At 42.4% G+C, this 21,908-nt stretch overlaps 2 protein-coding genes across 3 annotated transcripts in view; one reads left to right on the top strand and one right to left on the bottom strand.

Annotated features, from left to right (window-relative positions):
- Positions 1 to 13,734, bottom strand: part of TMEM266 (transmembrane protein 266) — a 133,275-nt gene extending 119,541 nt beyond the window's left edge. For both annotated transcript variants that reach the window (XM_082386990.1, XM_082386989.1), the window contains exon 1: positions 13,623 to 13,734. The gene's annotated coding sequence lies outside the window, so the exon portion shown is untranslated. The remainder of the gene's footprint in view (positions 1 to 13,622) is intronic.
- Positions 13,735 to 13,860: 126 nt separating this feature from the next.
- NRG4 (neuregulin 4) overlaps positions 13,861 to 21,908 on the top strand; it is a 128,574-nt gene continuing 120,526 nt past the window's right edge. Inside the window, exons 1-2 of the mRNA XM_082387083.1 lie at positions 13,861 to 13,993; positions 16,550 to 16,611. The gene's annotated coding sequence lies outside the window, so the exon portion shown is untranslated. The remainder of the gene's footprint in view (positions 13,994 to 16,549; positions 16,612 to 21,908) is intronic.

Consider the following 21,908-nt stretch of genomic DNA (forward strand, 5'->3'; position numbering starts at 1 on the left):
CATATATCCAGAATCCAACCACTTGCCTCCGCTTCCACTGAGAGCAACCTGATCCACGCCATCATCAACTCCCACCTGAAAGAGCCTCCCCACTGCTCTTCTGTTTCCTCTCCCACCCCCTGCCAGTCAAGCTCTAAAAAGCAGCCCAGTGAACCTTCTGAGACAAACTAAGTCATGTTACTCCTCTGCCCTCCACTATGCAAAGATGTCCCAGTTAATTTTAAATGAAATCCAAGTGCTCACCATGGTCCACAAGGCCCTGCAAGCTCCCTTTCCAGTTTTATTTCCTACCCGCTTAATCACAGCACTTTCGTTACACAGGCCTCCTTGCTGTCTTCAGCAGGTTATTAAACTGAACGTATACTATCTAAAAATATAAGATAAGATACAAAGAGAAAATTTGTGACATCAATAACACAAAGTGTGTGTACGGGGGTGTGGAGCTGTAAAGGAGTTTTTGTGTTTAACAGGTACAGAGTTTCAGTTTCACAAGATGAAGAGTTCTGGACATGGATGGTGGTGATGGCTGCACAACAATGTGAATGTACTTAATCACAGGCTCTATTTCGTACAGTAGGTCTCCAGAACTTAATGTGAATGTACTTAAGGTCACTGAACTGTACATTTAAAAATAGTCAAACTGGTAAATTCTATGTTATGTGTATTTTACCAAAATAATAATGAAAAGAAAAAGATAATTAATATATGTATACATGTATAACAAGCCTGAAAGGATAGGAACAAAAGGGGAATAATAATTATCTATAGGGTAGTAGGATTACATATGATTTTCTTATTGCAGGAAAAGTATTTCTAATTTATGTATTACTTATGTGTGATTTTTATATATTACATATGTAATAAAATACATAAAGAGCTGTGTATAAAACTTATACCTAGTGTGGTGATAGTATTTAACTACATACAAACTCTGGAAATAAATATGTGTCACTAGCTATGGGCCCCCAACTTCCTATTGAGTGTCATCAATTTCAACGGACTCATCTCCACAGGAACCAGACAAAAGGGCTTTAATCTAAAGAGAGGAGCGCTCAGGTTTTCAAATGCAGACTCAGGTGAAGACGTGGATGCTACCTGTCTGACACAGGCCAATCATGCTACAGATGAACAAGCTGTTGCAAAAACTCTGAATATCTCTACCATGTGTCATTTGATAACGTGGCATCTTTTGACACAGACCAAGCTACAGAGCTGCCTATCGTGTATAATTAAGGGTTTCAGATGTACTAAGGTTTTCTCCTGCCAAATGCCATTCATCTGTGCTTGACTCTTCCAACAAATATAACTGAAGTATAATTTGTAAAGCAAACTCACTGTGTGAATTATTTTGTCCTGCTGTTTTAAGTCACTGCATGGTTCAGAGGAGTACAGAAATCATTCTGGGACACCTAAACCACAAAGCACAATCCCATCAATTGGGGAGAGGATGCCAAGGCCCAGAAGAGTAAAGTGACTGTTCTAGAGCTACCCTCCTAGGGTGTGCAATAGCTGGGGCTGGACTCCAGAAATCCTCATGCCTTAGTCCAGTGCTTCTTCTCAAAACTTGGAATGTTATCTTTGGAAAAGGAGAGTAACAACAGCCTGAATGTGGTTACGACTAGAGACAGCTTTATTTCTCTCCAAGCTTTGTCTTCAAACAGACTCCATGGCTTTCTGGTTACTCACACTTTCGAGAACCACCCCATTTCAGCAATTAAGACTAATTTTCAGGTGTTTCAAAAAAAAAACTCATCTGGTCTAAATCAAGTTTTCAATCTCACATCCAGCTCAAAGCTCTTCCCCTGATCATGGCTCAGACTGACCCACAGCTTGAGGTCTTGTGATGGGGAAGGGGGTGAAATCTGCTTTCTCTCCTCCTCCCCTTCTTCCATGGCTCTGGCTTCCCAGGATCACTGGTGGGCCTGGGGTGGGGGAGTTGTCAAGGATTGAAGTCAAGGGACTAAAATCTCTGCACTTGACTGTTTCTAGATCTCCCTCGGCTGACAGCATTCTCTGGGTTGGTGTCCAAATGCTGAATGTGCTGTGGGATGCAGCTATGGCTTCTGAAAAGGCCTTATGGGAATCTCCAAAGGATCTGAGTCAGGGGCACAAAACTGATGGTGCTCTGGAAGGAATCAAGCCTCTCCCTGCTCTCCCACCCCCCACCATTGCACCGTCCCTCACTCTTCCCAGGGAATCAACTCTCCTTGAATGTCTAGTCTTTTCTTCACACAGGCTATAGGTGCGCGATGGCGGCCAGAAAAGTTCAACCACCTTTACATAAATCTTGAGCGGTTGTGCCTAGCTGTTCCTCTTTAGAAGGTGGGGATACTTACCACCTAGTATCTTCATTAAAAAAATCCCAGTCAGTATTCTCTTAGAAGAGTCCTAAATGTTGCTTGCAAGGTGGGAGGGTAGTTCTTACTTTTGGAAAGGAAGACATTATACAAAGAGGAAGGAGCTGCTGGGAAGGTCCAGGGGAGAGAAAGGGAACTGCCCACAGACTACTGGGAAAAGGAGGGGCTGCCTCCAAGGACAAATCCCCTCACCTTAGGGAATGTCAAGGACTCTGAGGGGAAGACTCTGAGGGGAGCTGCCTCCCTGGAACCAATCAGATTGGGTGCATGAGGATAAAACAAAAACCCTGCCTCTGCCCTTCACCCACTCAGTGGTACAGCCTGAGCCCTTTCCTCCTTCTGGGCTCCAGGGTCCCCATCTATAAAATAGGGGGATGGTGAATATTTGTCCTTTATGGCTACAAAGCATTGGAGTACCCTCTCTTTTTGGAGGAATTCCAAGATGGGTTGCGGGCAGACTCCCTCCTGGTCCATCATGGAAGCCCAAGAGGAGGCCATATGGTCTCATTCCCTACCCCTCCCATATACTACAGCATGGAAACGTGACCCAGGCTCAGCTGAGGACTTTGAATCCTTAAGAATGCAAAAGTCTAGCTGTGGTGGAATGAGAAGTCCAGGGGTATGGCATGAATGCTGACTGGAAGTGACCAGCCTAGAAGAGTACAGGAGTGCCCAGTGCCCTCGAGCTGTGCCTGGCCACCTTGCTTATTGGCTGAGGCTGGCTCTCTAGCCCCCTATGATTCTGCAGAAATGCCATGCTCTTCTGTGATAGTTATTTTAACTTGGCTCACAAGCCCCATTCAATCCTTTTCTCCCTTGTTTCCCTCTACACTAGAAGCTAGAAAGCAAAATACTTGAATTTCCAGATGCCTTTGAATTAAGAAGTGGCCATGTGATACAGTTCTGATTAATAGAATAAAGGAATAAGTCCCTTCCCCAATATGAAGGCAAAACCCGGAGAGGAGAAAGCTTTTGCACTGGAGAGGAGAAAGCTTTTGCACTTCACATTTGTCCCTCTCCTTCCTCCTGCCTGGAATACAGATGAAATGTCTGGAGGTGAAGCAATGGCTCATGACCATGAGGAACAAAATGCTAAATAGAACCCTAGCCTCTGATGATATCCCTGAGCAGCAAGGCAAGCCTGGACCACCACCTTTAGACTTCTTACATGATAAAAATAAGTTATTTACCTATTCAAGCCACTGTTTTTCAGACCTTCTGTTACTTTCAGATAAGCATATTCCTTCATGATATATTTTCAATAAATGCAATAAAAGTTGAGAATGGTTGTATTTACATTTATAAAATATTTTGTAGTTTATAAACTGTTCTGTTGTTTACCACCAGGAACTCCAAGTGGTACCACAAGCTCTCTTCCAGCTCTGATATTCTGTCCTTATAAGAGGGACATTTCTCTTACTAGGCAAACTCACATCACCCACAACTTTTACAACTCAACAAAAAAGAGCAGTTGTCTTGCTCTCAGCTGTTCTTTGAGATGGTATGCCACTGAACCAGGTGCCCTACCTCCTTCTGCCTTCTCTGTCCTCTGATTCATTCCCTAAAGCTAAGGGCCAACCCTCCTACCTGAGACCTCCTGGCCTAATACTACCTCACAGAAGTTCCGACTTGACTAGAGGTCAACTTACAATTTTCAGAGCCAAATAGATTCCTGCTATCCAGGCACAATCTGAGTTGAGTATGATATTTATATTAGTAAAATATTTTGTAGTTCAGAAACTTAAACTGTCTTTTTTTGTACCATCTCACTGATCCTCACAACAATGCTGAGATAAACAGGGCAAGTATAAAGACTGTGATGAGCCACGGGTTCTAAAGATAATGAATAAAAGTGCTATATGACCCGAGGCAGTGGGGAAAGGGGAACAGACATTGGACTAAGAGTCAGGAAACCTAGGTTTTGTGTTCCAGTTCTACCATTGACTAGTAGCTTGACCGTGGGAAAGTCGTTTACCTCTCTGGGTCCAGTTTCCTCATCTATACAATGAGGATGCTGGATGTATTAGTCAGCTTGGGCTGTCATAACAAAATACCATAGACTGCATGGCTTAAACAACAGAAACTTATTTTCTCAGAGTTCTGGAGACTGAAAGTCCAAGATCAGGGTGCCAGTATGGTCTAGTTCTGGTGAGAGCTCTCTTCCTGGCTTGCAGACAGCTACCTTCTTGATGTGTCCTCACACTGGGGGTGGGGAGAGAGAGGGAGGGAGGGAGGCGGGGAGAGAGAGAGAGAGAGAGAGATAGAGAGGGAGAGGGAGATCTCCCTTCTTATAAGGACACAGTCTATCAGATTAGGGCCCCATCCTTATGACATCACTTAATTACCTCTTGAAGATCCTATCTCCACATACAATAACACTGGGGGTTAGGGTTTCAACATATGCATTTTGGGGGTCCCCATCCAGTCCATAGCACTGACATGACATTAGAGTTCCTTTCACCTATTAGCACAAGTCTGGAACATTGAAGATGATCATAATTACCTGTGGAATCAGTAATTCTACCTGACCTTCTTGATTCAAGAAACTGCACAAGGCTTATTTCTCGACTCTTGGGTAGTGAGCATTTTGGGGTCTTCTGTGTATGCTTTTCCTTTTCAAAGGCAATTAATACATCAAATGTGACCTCTGACCAAAGCAGGTCTCTCCCAAGGTTGGAGCCTTAATGTTTTTCAGAAAGCAGTATGTTTAACTATTACTTTCAGTTTTGGGGTGTGGCATACAAATTAGCTACTGCATTTAGAAAGAACACAATGGTGACTGTCAGTTGGAGGTGGGTTTCAAATCACAAGTATACAGTTAAATTTTCTAACAGCCATGGAGATCGCTGATCAACTGTTGCCCTTCACCAAAGCCCAAAGTGCCTTGTCATTCCTACTTCACCCCTGAAGTGCCTAAAAGTGCTGTTTTCAAGCAGGTTTGTGGTCAGAAGCAGCCTCTGGTGAAGACAGCCAGCCTACCTTAGGTCAAATATAATTTTTTCCAATGGTAATCAACCAAGATTTCTCTAGAAATATTAATGATTTTTGGTTTAATATACTTACTGTCAAAGGCCTAAAAGTATGTGGGGCACTTAAATACAATTCCAACAAAAATACTCCAAGGATGATTGAAACAGTCCTAGAATGTGCTGTTGTGTTCAGACCTGAGACCTTTAGGAGTAAAATGGTCTCAATTTCTGTAACTGCTTTATTTGTTTACTTCTTCTTATTTATGATATAATCTATAACTGCTTATTGACACTAAGTTTTCTCTGTGTTAGTAATTTCAAACCCAAATTTACCTTTCATAGCTATTAAAATCTTTATCTTCAATTGCCCCCAACTGTCTAAACTCTGGTATTCTACAAAATGGTAAGATGCTGAGTTTTCTTGATTGATTCTATAGAGCAACGGTTCTCAAATGGGAGATGCCAAATGTTCCCAGGGGGCATTTGGCAATGTGTAGAGACGTTTTTGGTTATCACAACTGGGGGAGGGTGGTAGTGCAACTGGCATCTAATAGGTAGAAGCCAGGGATGCTGCTAAACACCCTAAAGTGCACAGGACAGCCCCCCCCCCCAACAAGGAATTATCCGGTCCCAAAAGTGCCGAGCTTTAAAAACCCTGCTATAGAATCTCAAGACGCAAAGAACATGGTCCTTAAGGCTTCCAGGGGAGCACAACTTCTATTGGTTTTATTGGTAGCCCAACTCTGTGACTGTATACGACCTCAGAGACACAGCAGAAACTGATGGAATGTTTGCCATGCCAACGAAGAACGAAGAACATCAGGAATGGGAATAATTTTTTTTTTTTTTTTAAGTAGGCAGCCCTTCCTTTGATCTTCATTCAACCTCAATGTCCTCTTCACCTGGGTAGTAAGGGGAAAGAAAACAGGACTAGAACACAGTGGCTCAGGAGCAGGCCTGTGACAAGGTCTGAAGATTTGCCACTTACACCCTCAGAGCTCACTTTACTTGGGAGTGATGGTGTGAGGACAGAAAAAAGCTCCACACACTATAAAATCCTAACAGCTTCATGGGTTGGTAGGATTTCAAACTCCTTTTAAAAAGCATTAAATTATTCCCTGTGCTCCCATTATTTTAATGATTTCTGTATATCCCTCTTCATTCCAAAAACGTTGAAGTGGTTAACTCGCCCTGTGGTGTTGACTCAATTTTCCCATATAAAGCTTAAATGGGCTTTAGGACTGACCAATAGAAGTTTCAGTGAAGGAGGAAAAAGGATTTTGGATGGACCAAGAAAACCTATAATGTTTTGGCAGTTCAAAGATATGAGTTAAATTCCTACTATGTGTAAAGTATAGTGCTAAATGTTGAGGCGTATATTTTTTTTAAGTATAAATCACAGTTGGTATCCTTAAGTAATTTATAATCTGCCTGAGAGGGATAGGCTTGGTGCCCAAGGGAGGATGTCTTTCATTACAAGGCGGTCTGTGCTCAGAGCCTCCAGGCAGGCACAGCCCTCAGCTCTCTTTCCCTCCTCTGGCCAGGGAAGGAGGGTCAGAGCAAAGGCTCGGAAGTGGGCACACACTGGGAAGGGTCAGGGGCAGGAAGCAAACTAATCAGGCGCTAAAGTTACGGTTTTATCTTGCAGCTACAAGAGAGTCTCCAAAGGCATCCAAACAGGAAGTTATAATGATAAAAGGTGATATTGACTGAGCGCTTACTGTTTTCTAGGCACACTCATTTCATCCTCTTCCTGACAGCCTTATGACATAGCCACTCTTCTTCTTCCCATTTTACTGAGGAGGAAACTGAGGCACAGGCTTGTAAATCACTCCTGCGAAGTCACAGTTAGCAAGGGCTAGAGCCAGGATTCACCCCCTGGGCAGAGCCCACCCTCTTAACTGCTTCTCCGGACTGCCTCTTGATAGAACAGGAAGGATAAGAGCTGAGGAAAGACCAGACACATTAGGAAGAAGCTGCCAGCATTTCAAGGAGTGGAAGTCAATGGGGTCAGATGTTGCTGAGCCAACAGGAACGAAATCTGAGAAAGGGCCATTGGATTTGTGATTAGGCAATCAGGCGTGACCTTTAAGAGTTCTGTTTCGTAGAAGGGTGGGGACAGGGGTTCCTGGTAGGACATGAAGTGGGGAGTGATAACAGATAGAGTCCCGGGTAGAAACTAACAATGAAAGGACAGGGAGAGATGGGAGAGAATTTTCCAGGCTTTTTTTTTGAGACTATGCCCCCCCAAACAATGGAACATTTTCTTTATTTGAGGGATTACAATATAATTCACCTTGTTCTTTTGTTTTGAAGGGCAAAACTAACAAATTTTAGTAGCCATGGTTAAACGAGAATTAGCAAGTGTCACAGAAATTGTTTTTTAAAAACACTGCGTCAAACTCAGGTAAAATCAAAGATTTAACTGTTTGAAGGGAAATTGTTATGGGAGAAAGGTACTTGACCATACTATATATGGCATTGGCTGGACATGATGGCAGTTCTGAAACTGGGGTGGGAGACTGAGAGAATCACGGATGAAATAACTCGCTTCGGACTTGTTTCGAACCAAGAGCAGCGGAAAGCATTGCATGCGCTATGGCTTGAAAATGAAATCCAGAGAACAGCTGCCTGATCGCAGTCTGGACTTCCAAAAACCTGGGCTGCAAAAGGCAGAAATACTTACTAAAATTCATTGTTTTAATGAGCTGTGGGAACTGAGTTATCAGCCCCTGTCCTAGCTACTGAGTAGTTTCCATTACAAATCAAAAGCAGTTTTAGGAAGGTTGCATTTTCTTGGAGGGGAATTCTCTCCTGGCAGATAATTCCGACTGCCTAGGGCAGCAATTAAAGACACCGAAAAGGAGGAGGAGAAGGAGGAGGAGGAGGAGGGAGAGGAGGAGGGGGAGGAGGAGGGGAGGAGGGGAGAAGGGGGAGGGGAGGAGGGGGAGGGGAGGGGGGAGGAGGGGGAGGAGGAGGGGGAGGAGGAGGGGGAGGAGGGGAGAAAAAGGAGAATGAGGCTTCCCTGTGGCTAAGGAGTAGTTCCACGGGAACTTCATCCCATAACCATTAACTCCCTCCTGCATCCCAGTGTACTCAATTCTAAAGTGTTCTGAGGCTGTATTAGTGCCCCAAATGCCCATCATTTTGCTGCAGCCAAGAACTACTGCAAACAATAGATGAATGAAAGGTAACTGGGAGTCTGGGACTGCTTGGGTCCAAAGAATCTCAAGCTGTTATGCTGTTGGTGCACGCTTTCTGCAAAACTCAGACACATGGGATAAGTGCTTTGGCAATGAACTTTGACACCCTGGCTTAAGCAGGGAAGACACCAACAGGTATTAAAAAAAAAAAAAACAAAAGCAAGATGCTGATGCTGGTAGTGCAGTGATTAACCTGCCTGGGTGAGTGTCCACAGATTCCTTTTCCTTTCTAGTGACTCATGCCATGGGAAAGTTGGTGGAATCTGGAGCATCATTCTTGGAAGTCTTCAAAATATTTTGCACTCCAAATAGAGGGGAACCCACACAGGTCTCCTCTCCAACCCAGGCCATCTCCGCATGTAGCTTTTGCTGCCTTGTTATACAGCCCAGCCCTCAGGAGACTTTCTTTTCATCTTTACGGGGCTGACTCTACCTGGGAGGTTCCTCTCTTCCTAACCTCGACTCAAGAGTAAGACAAGATCTCTCCCGATTCTTCTCTACTTTCCTTGCTGTTCCCCCTGCCCCCAAACACATATAAAGCCTTTGCATTTGAGAGGTTTCACTGCTCACTACCAGGAACTGTAAGGGCTACAAAAAACAAGAAGTGTGGGAGGCTGGAAACACTCAAGGATGCCACGGTGACTTGTCAGTTCTTTTCCACAGCACCAGGGTTAGGGGAGTGAACAAAATAGACAAAATCCCTGTGCTCTGGAGTGTTCATTCTCTGGGGGAGATTTATATAGTATATTTAGAAGGGCTATGAATAAAGCAAAGCAGGGAGGAGGAACAGGAATGCCTGTGGGAGGGCGTGTAGTTTTAAAGGAGTGGTGAGACTTTGAGCAAAGCCAAAAAGAGGTGAGGGTGCAAACCATGCAAGAATCTGCCGGAAGGGCAGTCCAGGAGACGGAAGCACTAGTGCTAAGGCCCTGAGGCGGGGGAACAGTAAGGAGGCCTGTGTGGATGGGCAGAGGCAGAGGAGGATGGGAGGCCAGAGAACGATGGGGCACAGCGTTCTCCATCCTGCAATCAGAGTGAAAAGAAGGAAAAGGCCCAGATTTTGAGCCACATTGACCTGGGTCTGAATCTCAGCTCTGCTCCTTATGTCATGAACCTTGGGCTCTTCTCTCCTAATCTAGAAACAGTTGACCACAAAGGGTCATTGCAAAGGGTTAAAGGAGATATGGAATGTGAAACTACCTATCCCTGGACACAGCTCATGCCGGGTTCCTACCCAGCACACATTAGTTCCCTTCCTCTACCCCTGCTTACAGGGCTCCTCTCATCTAGTTCCCATTGTGGCCGTGTCTGGAAGTATGCCATTCAAGGGCCTTCTAGAGGTCCAAAGTTTACTACCAAGTGCAAGAAGAGAAACTGCAAAATACTGTGCATCTATGTATAGTATTGTTGACAAACAGTAACATTTTAGTATCCACATTCAAAAATCCTGAGAAATCTATACCAAACTATTAATGGTGGTCTCACTAAGGTATAAGAATATCAAAGATTCTAATCATGGACCTCTACCTTCTATATTTATGTAATGATCAAACATTTTATAATGAATACATATTTGCAAGCAGAAATCACAATATAGTCTAGTGTTGGTACAGGAGAAGTGATTTCCTGACTCTTTCCTATAAGTAGCCTCCATCCTACCTTGCACCCAAGGCCCACTGGTGTGAGCTCACTTTAGGACCTCTTACATCTTCCATATGGGGAAAATGAGCGCATGAAAGTCCAGCAGGAGGTCTAGGGTTCTCACATGAGACCTGGACTATAGGAGAAGGTCCTACGGTGGGTGTGCCTGGCCAGCATTTGTGAACTCTGACTGGTTCAGTCTGGAAAGGGATGGCTTAACTTGCAGGTTGTGAACTGCTTTCTAAATAAAATTAAAACCCTTGCTATAGCTTCCATCAAGGAGAGAAAAAGAAGACTGGTGAAAATCAAGTATTTCAGAGTAAGCTGTGAACTACTGTGATTCAAGATTGTTGACATTGAAAAAAAAATCTCATTTTAGAGACTACTAAGTTAAGAAATACTGTAAGAAAACAAGACATTTCACAACTAAGTAGCCTACAAGGTCAGTCAAGGAAAGACAAATATGCCAGTTCCCAGTGTCTTACTCAACGATGCATTAAAATGTGCATTACAATCAGTCACTGCAATGCATGCTAGTTATATAGCTTGGAAAAATTTTAGTTGCTTCCCCACTTCCAAAAAAAAGAAAAAAAAAAAGCCCTTGATGAGGGGAATAAAAAAAATAATGCTTAAGCATCCATAGTTGTTCATATGGCTTTTCCCAGTGTAAACATATGTTTCAAGAAAACAAATATGTAGTCAGAAACATTTTAACATTCCTCAAATTGACCATTGCACCAAAAAAGGGTGCTCAGCTCTGCAGTAAATAAAATCCTGCTTGAATAGAAGAAAGTAGACTTCTTAGATGCCTTTTAATTACGAGACTTCTGACTGAAGAAGATAATGGTGCTCCCCATAGGAAAACCAATTTGCTCCCCAGAATCAAGCAGCAGCTCTCTCTCTGCTTTCTGCTTTTTCCCCAGTAACATCAGGACTCATCCTGAGTTTATCTGATCATAGACTGGAAATCCCCAGGGCAGAAAGACTCCATCTCAGCATTTCCATAAGCACTGGGGCTGCGCCCTTCCAAAACCGAGTGATTTCCATGAGGCAAAACGGCTATAACAAGTTGCTTTACTATCAACAGAATAGACTATAATGAAAAAAGTAACATCATGGTGTCCTAAAACCAGTCATATGGCCCAGGAAAGAAAACAGAGCTTATAGAATTTACAAGAGTCTTTTATTTCTGACCTAATGTTATTCATCAATTTATCATTAAATCTGTAATTTCCATGGGATATAATTTTCAAATAACCCCTTCTACTTAGCTGTACTTTTCTCACCACCATCTCAAATATGTGACCTGAGCATAAAACTCTGTAGCCCCCCAAGTGAATTTCCCACTGATGCAACTACAGTGATTTCTAAGTCTGTGAGAACTGTTAGGAATGTGTAGCAAAATCCAATACCTGCATTATAATAATGTATTTACAAAAAAAGATTAAATTTATATCCATTGTTGACTGTACAAATTCCAAAACTTTCAAATGAAGAGCTGCTACAATCACAGAGACTGGATTATGGTCCACGACTTGTACGGATTCCTTCACCTGGTTAAGGCACTCACACACAAGTATGACAGACAATGTTGTTCTAATGACTGGCAGCGAGACCAGAAGATAGTGTGCAGGGCAGCAAGAAGATTGGAGTAGGATGTGATAATGAAAAACGTAATTCATTCTACCTGATGCATATACATTTTATAGATTTAAATCTGAAGGGAAACAACTTTTTGAACTTAATTGCTTGTTTGGGAGAGTTGAACGGAAACGTCTTGAACCCCATGTTTATGGGCTCAGTGCCACCTTAAAAAATTCCACACAAACCCATTCTGAAACAACAGTTTCTCGTACTGGAGAGCCGCAAAGGTTGATGTGAAATCTATGAAATGGAAAATCAGATCCAAGCTTGTGTCCTCATGCATAAGCTTTGATCTTACTGAAAATGTAGATGGAACAGCAGCACCAGGGTTAAAGGCTACTCTCATCCCACCCCCCCCCCCACCGACTCCCCAGCAATCAGATGCACTAGAGTTTGCATCCTTATCCTGTCCCTGGCTGTGTGACCTTGGGCAAGTTAGCTAACCTTTCTAAGTCTTAGTCTCTTCATCTTCAACACGGAGATAACAGGTTTGTTATGAGGATGAAATGAGATATGCACCAATAGCTTGTAGCTCAGTACCTGGCACATATGAGCATTTAAGAAACGTGTTCTCATGATTAGATGTGGCACTCTGACTACTGTATATTTTAGAAGAAATTACAGTCCTGCTGCCATATCCCAACATCTTGTGGTAACCATTTTCATTCTATACTTCTAGCTTTTACTATTTTTTTCACCACAGTATTTCAGGGGAAAAAAAAAGAAAGGTAATCAGTTACATACATCCCACTTTTTGAACTGTTTCTTGAAGCAAGGTGAAAAGCTGGGGAAACAGGTAACATATACACTGAAGAGAAATTTACTCTTTAGGATATGATGTTATATGTGTATGGAATATAAACAAATCATGTAATTTCAATCTATAACCTATGGGGCATCAAATCATAGGTAGGTTTAATTTTAAAAGAGACAAAAGCCAAGCACTATTAAAGAATACGGAAGGAATCAATATGGGCCTATTGCTATCTCAGTATTAGTGACTGAAACAGGGATTGGTGGGCTAGATTACGGGGGATTTCATGGGGTCTAACTTCCAACAGGTGGCAAGCTTTAGTCATCTTCAGATGCAAAACCTTAATGAGTTTGAGTATGCAAGTCTCAGGGATTCTGTTCAAGGCCTCCTCTCTGCAATCAAGAGAAACAATTTTCTGGTTTTAAGCCACCCTGGCAAGTTAGCAAGCAGGGAACTGTCCGCCGTAGCTTGCACCTGTCCCTAGAACGGGATTTTGGCCTGACGGTGAAAACCCACCATCCTTTCCTATCAGTCCATCCTGCCGCTGTGGCGCCTCCAGACAAATGGGGGAAGCCCACTAGGAAGTGGTCACGACCAACAAAGCTACAAATCCCCAGGGTGTGGGATTTCCACCTCAATACCACGCCTGAAAACCTAAAATAGGCACCCGCTTGTTATACTGCAATGGGATTCCCCCCAGCAGCAATCCCCAACCCCCAGCTTGCATGTTTTATTAATAAATGCAAGATGGCACACGGAGGCAAAGAATAGGAGGTAAGGCATCTGCAGCTGGACCCGAACCAGGGCAGTTTGCAAAAATAAATAAGAAGCATGTGACAAGAAGCAGATCCCCAGGCTGGAGCTGAAGCCCTAGGCTGCCCCAGGCACCCTCGCCTTGCTACAGCGACCAGAGGGGATGAAGGTCAGTGGTAAGATCCCAGCTCTCCCGGACACGTACCCTGCAAACCCTGAACGGCCCCCACCCCCGCCCCGGCCACAGGACTCGGGCAGAGTGGCAGGGGAAGCCCCGGCCACGGCCGGCTGCGGGGACACATACCTGCTGCCCGGGCTGTGGATTCGCTCGGCTCTGCAGCGGCGCCGGCCGCGGCTCGCGCTCCCGGGGCTCCCCTCTCCGCCCCCCCGCCCCCTCGCGGCCCGCCGGTGCCTCCGCTCCCTCCGCTCCTCCACCCACCGCGCTCGGGGGCGCGCGCGCGGCCACGCGCCGGCGACTCGCCCGGGCCCGCGCCTGCGCCCTCGCCTCCCGCCGTCGGCGCGCGCGCCCCGGAGGCTGCGGAGCGGCCGCGCGGCTGTCTAGGAAACGGCGGCCTCTGCGGGCTGGGCAGTCGGCGGGAACCGGGCAGGGGGATGGGGGCTGGGGACTCGGCCGGCGCCAGGGCCTGAACGGAGCGCGCCGGTTTCGTGGCGTGGGTGAGGGGGTCGCGGGGCCGGGGGAGGGGGGTGCTGCGCGTGCGCTTGTGGAGAGAGGAAGGGGTCGCGGAGAGAAGGTCTGAGGTGGAGGCCGGCGGGGCCGGGAAGCAACAAGTGTGGAGGCCGAGGGGGCCCCACCCGGGGAATTTCGTGCAGCCGAGAATAGAAACCTCCTCTGGCTTTGGTGCAGCGCTTTGCAGTTTCCAAAGCTCTTAGCTAGTCGTTGGTCACATCCACACACGGCACCCCGTGAGGGAGCAAACGGCGGGCATTCACTGCCCTCTGAGGTTTGAGGCACGGAGAGGAAAACACCTCTTTGTGGCAGAGATCGAACCAGAATCAGAGACCCTTGACCCTTAGGCTTCTGTCTGGGAGAAAATTACCTGTCAGGACCTTCATTTGATGGTTTTAGCTCAGGACCCTTATAGGACAGTGTTACTCAGCCTTTTTTTCCTTTCCATTATCGTTCTCTTAAGAAAAGCCTTTTTAAACGTTTTGTTCTCCAATCCCTTCCTCCCCACCCGCCATGAAATTATAATACCATTCATATCCTGAATAGCTGTTTATGTACCATGCGTGTATCTGTGCTTTATACATGAAAAGAGTAAGATTTCGCCCCTTGGAGATAACATCAACCCCGTGGAGAATGAATGCTTGCTTTAGGACCGTGGCTCTTGGTTTTAGCGGGTGGAGCAAGTGGAGTAGGTGAGGGCTCTGGATGCACCCATAATACTCTCTGTAGGTTAAAGTCCTCCCATACAACTCTTTCTAATGTCTGCAGGTGCTGCTGTGAGCAGTGGAATACAATCACGTAAGCAGCTTCTGTATTCGGAATAGGTTTTGTTACTCGTCTCAATTCAGGCTAAGCTAGCCATTTTCCAATAGGGTCCTGACATTTTTGCTAAAATACTTGAAAAGATTGGAAACCCTCTTTTCTAGAACGCTAAGTTCCAGGATGGGCTCTAGCTCTGCAGACAGCCTTGATTTCCGGTTCTCACACCTCTTCTAAAGTGGGTTTTTTGTTTTGTTTTGTTTGTTTGTTTTTTGGTTAGGCCTATTTGGTCTCCCAGGAATGTCTTAGTCATTCTTGCCTCTTCCTCCTCCCACCTCAGCTTTTCTAGCTAAAAGATGGAAATCAAAACCCAGTTAACAGAATTGCCACAGGGGCTTGGATCATACTTTTCTTAGACACTGGAATATCTAGGTAGGGAATGAGTATCGAATTTTGGCAAGCTGGGAAGTAAGTAAAATTCCTTCTTCAAGTCCTCCCTCATCTTTCGATGTTTCTTAACCCAACTCTAATGGAATTTCAGAGGAACACAAAGCCCTTGGAGGTGATATTTGTAGAAGCTACCTGGGTTGCCAGAGGATTTTTTTTTTCTACATTTAATGTGGACTGGAAAAGAGAAAGTAGGGATGAGTCAAGAAAATTTGGGAGGATGGATGGGATTGCTTGGGGGGATTGGGTATAGTTTTCTGACAGGTGGTGGCAACATTTCAACTACACTTTAAAAAGTGTAAAAAAAAAAGCCTCGGCATAGCTTGTTAAAGTTGTTTTCCACCCCATTCCCCCCCACCCTCACACTTAGTAGAACTCTAAAGACTTGATTAAAACCATTGAAAAGCATCCAGTTACAATGGTAGTTAAAAGAGTAGGACAAGTATTTTGAAACTTGCAGACAGAAAAATTGGAACACCACTTTGGTTTACCTGGAATCTTTGTAGTCTAATACCAGTTTTGGATTCAGGTGCAATGCTACTTCAAGGGAACTTTTTTCCTACAACAGCTGTTAATGAAGACCCTCTAGAGAGAGAAAACTGGAAATTACATGCTAGCATATTTTACCTGTGTCTTTTAAGTGTGCTGCTTTGGGGTTTCTGTTTGTTTTTTTATAATATGAGCTCATGGAAAATGTAGGTACACCATTTTATGTGGTAGTGTGAAGTCAAAAAATCCCCAAACATGTGTAATTTGTCAGCTCTATGCTGCTCCCTGGTGGTGTCGTACTTCACACCACCTATCCAAACTAAAATCTTCCACTTCTTTAATTCTTTAGGATGTTGGAAACCTAAATCAGAGTTGTAAACAAGATGGTATTCTGCTTTCTCCAAACTTTTCCTGCTCTATTTTCAAATACCCTAAGTCCTAATACCCAGAGAAAGATTAGCCCTTGAGACTGATCAATTTGGAGGAACTGTGAAGATCTCTGGCGGACCTCTTTAGCTTATTCTTAAATGTGTCTGTAAGAATCTCTTGAGGATACTTGATTAAAATCAGATATGGGAGCCTCACCTCAAACCCATTAAAATCTAATTTACAGGAGTGTGGCCTGTTATTTTTATTTTTAACTGCCCCAGGTGATTCTTATCAATGGGAGAGGCTGGGGAATCCTAGAGCTATAAACAGAACAGGTGTGGCTTTAGTAGATTGTAGGTGACTAGTGAGAGGGATTTTGTGGGTGAAGGAGCCCCACGGCATAAAAGAAAATAGGACCTATACAGCAGGAGTAGAAGAAATTAACTAGTTTTAAGGCTTGTGTGTCACTTTCTTGCCAGATATATCTGCTTCTAACGTGGCTGTAATTGGCACGCTATCCCATACCAAAGTACCTTTTGAGGTAAGTCAGATTTTCTTTCAGTTAAAAAGACTGTCTTTTCAAGAGTACCAGAATCACATAATCAGAAAATTTGTGCATGTATGCAGCTGCAAGATTATGAGAAGGCAGACTGGAGATTACGTTGATCCTATGAATGAAAAAGATTGCTATTAGAGTTAAAATTTGTTCTCTTGAGGTAGCTGCTTGAAAAAGTAGGACATATGAATCTGATGCCACATGATTTGTGAAATTTTAAAATATCAAGAGATTTTAAGTTGTTAATGTTTATGTAAATGTTAATATTTTAAAACCTCTTCTGAATGTTGATTTGTGATGCACCCTCACTTATTTGGAACACAGGGAGAAAGCCAATTTAAGTTAATGAAAAGCTTGAAAAATGGAATCTATGTGACTCTGATAATTATTTAAAAATTTAAGTATACATAATAACTGCTAACAAAATAGCTTTAAAAAATTCTGGGGCTTCCCTGGTGGCGCAGTGGTTGAGAATCTGCCTGCCAATGCAGGGGACACGGGTTCGAGCCCTGGTCTGGGAAGATCCCACAAGCCGCGGAGCAACTAGGCCCGTGAGCCACAACTACTGAGCCTGCGCGTCTGGAGCCTGTGCTCCGCAACAAGAGAGGCCGCGATGGTGAAAGGCCCGCGCACCGCGATGAAGAGTGGCCCCCGCTTGCCGCAACTAGAGAAAGCCCTTGCACAGAAACGAAGACCCAACACAGCCAAAAATAAATAATAAATACATAATAAATAAACTCAAAAAAAAAATTCTGCTGAGAGGGCTTTAATGAATAAATGTGATTGACTTGTAATTAGCAAAATTCACGTGCTTACATTCTATGTGGATAAAACAAAGCACAGTACTGTGCACTGAATAGGTCCTCAATTAACATTCTTTTTAAAAACGTTTTCTCATAAGTAGCTTAAATACGTTTAAGGTAGCAAGCCCATCTTCAAGGATAGTACCTCAGTGGCAGATTTCACCTTGAGCGGTGGCATGCCAAGAGTGGGGGCAATGAGAGCATCACTTGGGGTGTAGGCAACAAAAATTCTCATTGTCTGTAGGGAATTAAACTATAATAAACCCACTAAAAGTCTGTCCAATTTTTATTACCAGCAATTTCTATGTACCAGAAATTCTAAACAATGTCAGTGATAAAATATTTCTCCCTGAAAAATTTCTTATGAATCTAGGTTCTAAACAATTACTGTAGTTACTGTTAAGTTTTAGTAATGTATATGTAAGCTTCAAATTAGCACATTTTAATTATTGATCCTTTAATAAATATCATATTCTACATAGAAGTTAAATCAGAGAACTCCCAGTTATACAGTTGGCCTTCAATAAACGACTCAGCTCCACGGATATTTTTCCAAATAAATTCATAAAAACTCAGGGTAATTCAAGGCTTCAGGTGCGGTTCATGTCTGCAGCCCCTTTGGTCCATATCTTTGCATTTATATAGTAGATTCTTAAGCAATGATTGCATAGCGACTATAAGGATGAAGAAACAGACTTGATTACTTCAATGTTGTCATTCTGTATGACCACTTAGAGTTTTCATTTGCATGTAACATTTGAGGGAAACAAAGTGTAATATTTTTGGCTTGTAAGTACAAATTTAGTTAATATGTGAAATTATTCTTCCGAATAATTAATTCAAAAAATCTTTTACTTTGAAATTTGTTCTTTTAAAATTATTAATGTTTACTTCAAAACTGAAGAAGGAATCAATAGGAGGTGCAATGTTATTATTTAGTACTTCCACAAAACAATATGTAGGTTTAAGTTTTTCCTCTTTTCAGAAACATTAATTGCGTTGCATTTTTCCTTTTTTGTAGTATAATGTTTATTTTATATTTGCATATAAGTGGAGTTGAGTAAAAGAATTTTCACTGTCTGTTTCTTTCCTGGCTATTATTATTTGTTTCATTTCACGGTCATTACTAAAAATAATTTTGTCATGTAGAGGAGGGTGTGTTAGAAAAAAAAAATGATCCCTTTGGGTGTCATATTCTGAGTATACCACTGGGCTCAAGTGATCACTAAATGAATGGTATTCAAATTAAGTGAGCTTTATTATGTGTTTAATATCTGGAATTTTGCATGTACTTGATGAGGAAACCGTTTTGGGGGCACTGTTTATATGCCAAAATGAAATATCAGTGATTGTATATGTATTTTAAAACATAAAAATGATCTAGTATTCCAATTCTAGTCTAATTAGGCTATTTTAAAACCTAGCAAGTACATGCCCATGTGTTTATTGATGGACTCCTAATGATTACTGACATTTGTTAAATGCCTACAGTGTGTCAGACATCATTTTGTGAGCTTTATTTGTATTAATTTTTTCATAAGTCCTGTTGGGAAGGTATAGTTGTTATCTCATTTTACAGATGAGAAAACTGAGGCACCGTGGGATTAAGTAATTTGCTCAAGACCACCCAGATAATAAATGGAGGAACTAAGATTCAAACCTGGACAGTCTGATTCAGAGACCTCAAGTTCAACCCTACTGCGTCACTGCCTCACATACACACACAAAGTTGTGGCTAAATAAGCTTGAGGAATTATTATGTAGTGGGTAAAGCATTCTGGGTTCCAGGGTTTCACCTCCAATTCATTCTTTAACTTTGAAAAAGGCAATTAAATGAATGTCTCTGATTTGGAGAGGATTGAACTTGGTACATCTAGAAATTCTCTAAATTTCTTTCTAGCTCTAAATTTTTATGATTCTATGATTATTTTTATGTAGAGAAGAAAAATTGATTTTTCACTTATCTAACAGACTAAAAATGAAACAGAAAAAATAAAAAAACTAGCATGATTAAATTTGAAGGTAGATAAATTTTTGATATTTTGTAGTTGCAAAATTATGCTACTTTTTTTGAAAAAAATAAATTTATTTATTTATTTTTGGCTGTGTTGGGTCTTTGTTGCTGTGTGTGGGCTTTCTCTAGTTGCAGTGAGCAGGGGCTACTCTTCGTTGCAGTGAGTGGGCTTCTCATTGCAGTGGCTTCTCTTGTTGTGGAGCACGGGCTCTAGGCGTGTGGGCTTCAGTAGTTGTGGCACGTGGGCTCAGTAGTTGTCACGGGCTCTAGAGCACAGGCTCAGTAGTTGTGGCGCACGGGCTTAGTTGCTCCACGGCATGTGGGTCTTCCCGGACCAGAGCTTGAACCTGTGTCCCCTGCATTCGCAGGCGGATTCTTAACCACTGTGCCACCAGGGAAGTCCTATGCTACTATTAAACCTTTCATGTTCATTATTCCTGTGACTACAGAAAGACCATAAACTTCTTTATTTTAATTGAAATATAATTGCTTTACAATATTGTCTTAGTTTCGTGTGTACAGCACAGTGATTTTGGTTTTTTGCAAATTATATTTCATTATGGATTATTATAAGATATTGGGTATAATTCCCTGTGCTGTATAGTAAATCCTTATTGTATCCATTATAATTTATCCCTCACCCTCTCCCTGTCCCCTTTGGTAACCATAAGTTTGTTTTCTATGTCTGTGAGTCTGTTTCTGTTTTGTATACAGATTCATTTGTATTATTTTTAGATTCCACATATAAGTGATAGTTAGTATTTGTCTTTCTCTGACTTATTTCACGAAGCATAATATTCTCTAGGTCCATCCATGTTGCTGCAAATGGCAATATTCCATTCTTTCCAATGACATTGTATATATACATATACACATAGATAGATAGATAGATAGATAGATATATATTCCACAATTTATTTATCCATTCATCTGTTGATGGACATTTAGGTTGCTTCCATGTCTTGACTATTTTAAATAGTGCTGCTGTGAACACTGAAGTGCATGTATCTTTTCGAATTAGAGTTTTCGTTTTTTTCCTGGATATATACCCAGGAGTGGAATTGCCAGATCATATGGTAGATCTGTCTTTAGTTTTTTTAAGGAACCTCCATACTGTTTTCCATAGTGGTTGCACCAATTTATATTCCCACCAATGGTGTATGAGTGTTTCCTTTTCTCCACACCCTCTGTAGCATTTATTATTTGTAGACTTATTGATGACAGCCATTCTACTAATGTGAGGTGATACCTCATGGTGGATTTGATTTGCATTTCTCTAATAATAAGCGATGTTGAGCATCTTTGCGTGTGCCTATTGGCCATCTGTATGCCTTCTTTGGAAAAATGTCTGTTTAGGTCTTCTGCCCATTTTTTGATTGAGTTGTTTGTTTTTTTGATATTGAGTTGTGTGAGCTGTTTGTATATTTTGAATATTAACCCCTTGTGGGTTGCATTGTTTGCAAGTATTTTCTCCCATTCCATAGGTTATCTTTTCATTTTGTTGATGGTTTCCTTTGCTGTGCGAAATCTTTTAAGTTTGATTAGGTCCCATTTGTTTATTTTTGCTTTCATTTCTTTTGCCTTGGGAGACTGATCTACGATTTATGTCAAAGAATGTTTCACTTATGTTCCCTTCTAGGAATTTTATGGTGTCATATCTTACATTTAGGTCTGTAAACCATTTTGAGTTTATTTTTGTATATGGTGTGAGAGAATGTTCTCATTTCAGTTTTACATGTAGCTATCAAGCTTTCCCAACACCATTTGTTGAAGAGGCTGTCTTTTCTCCATTGTATAGTCTTGCCTCTTTGGTTGTAGATTAATTGAACATAAGTGAGTGGGATTATTTCTGGACTCTCTATTCTGTTCCATTGATCTTTGTGTCTGTTTTTGTGCCAATACCATGCTGTTTTTTTTTAACTTATTTATTTTATTTTATTTTATTTTATTTGTTTTAAAATTTTATTTATTTATTTATTTATTTATTTATTTATGGCTGTGTTGGGTCTTCGTTTCTGTGTGAGGGCTTTCTCTAGCTGTGGCAAGTGGGGGCCACTCTTCATCACAGTGCGCGGGCCTCTCACTATCGTGGCCTCTCTTGTTGCGGAGCACAGGCTCCAGACGCGCAGGCTCAGTAGTTGTGGCTCACGGGCCTAGTTGCTCCGCGGCATGTGGGATCTTCCCAGACCAGGGCTCGAACCCGTGTCCCCTGCATTGGCAGGCAGATTCTCGACCACTGCGCCACCAGGGAAGCCCCCATGCTGTTTTGATAGCTGTAGTCTTGTAGTATAGTCTGAAGTTTGGGAGGGTTATACCTCCAGCTTTTGTTCTTTTTTTCCTTAGGATTGCTTTGGCAGTTCTGAATCTTTTGTGGTTCCATATAAATTTTAGGATTATTTGTTCTAGTTCTGTGAAAAATGTCATGGATATTTTGATAGACATTAAATCTGTAGATTGCTTTGGGA

This window comes from Balaenoptera borealis (genome assembly GCF_965194805.1).
Source record: "Balaenoptera borealis genome assembly, chromosome: 3".
In the NCBI taxonomy this organism is placed as follows: domain Eukaryota; kingdom Metazoa; phylum Chordata; class Mammalia; order Artiodactyla; family Balaenopteridae; genus Balaenoptera; species Balaenoptera borealis.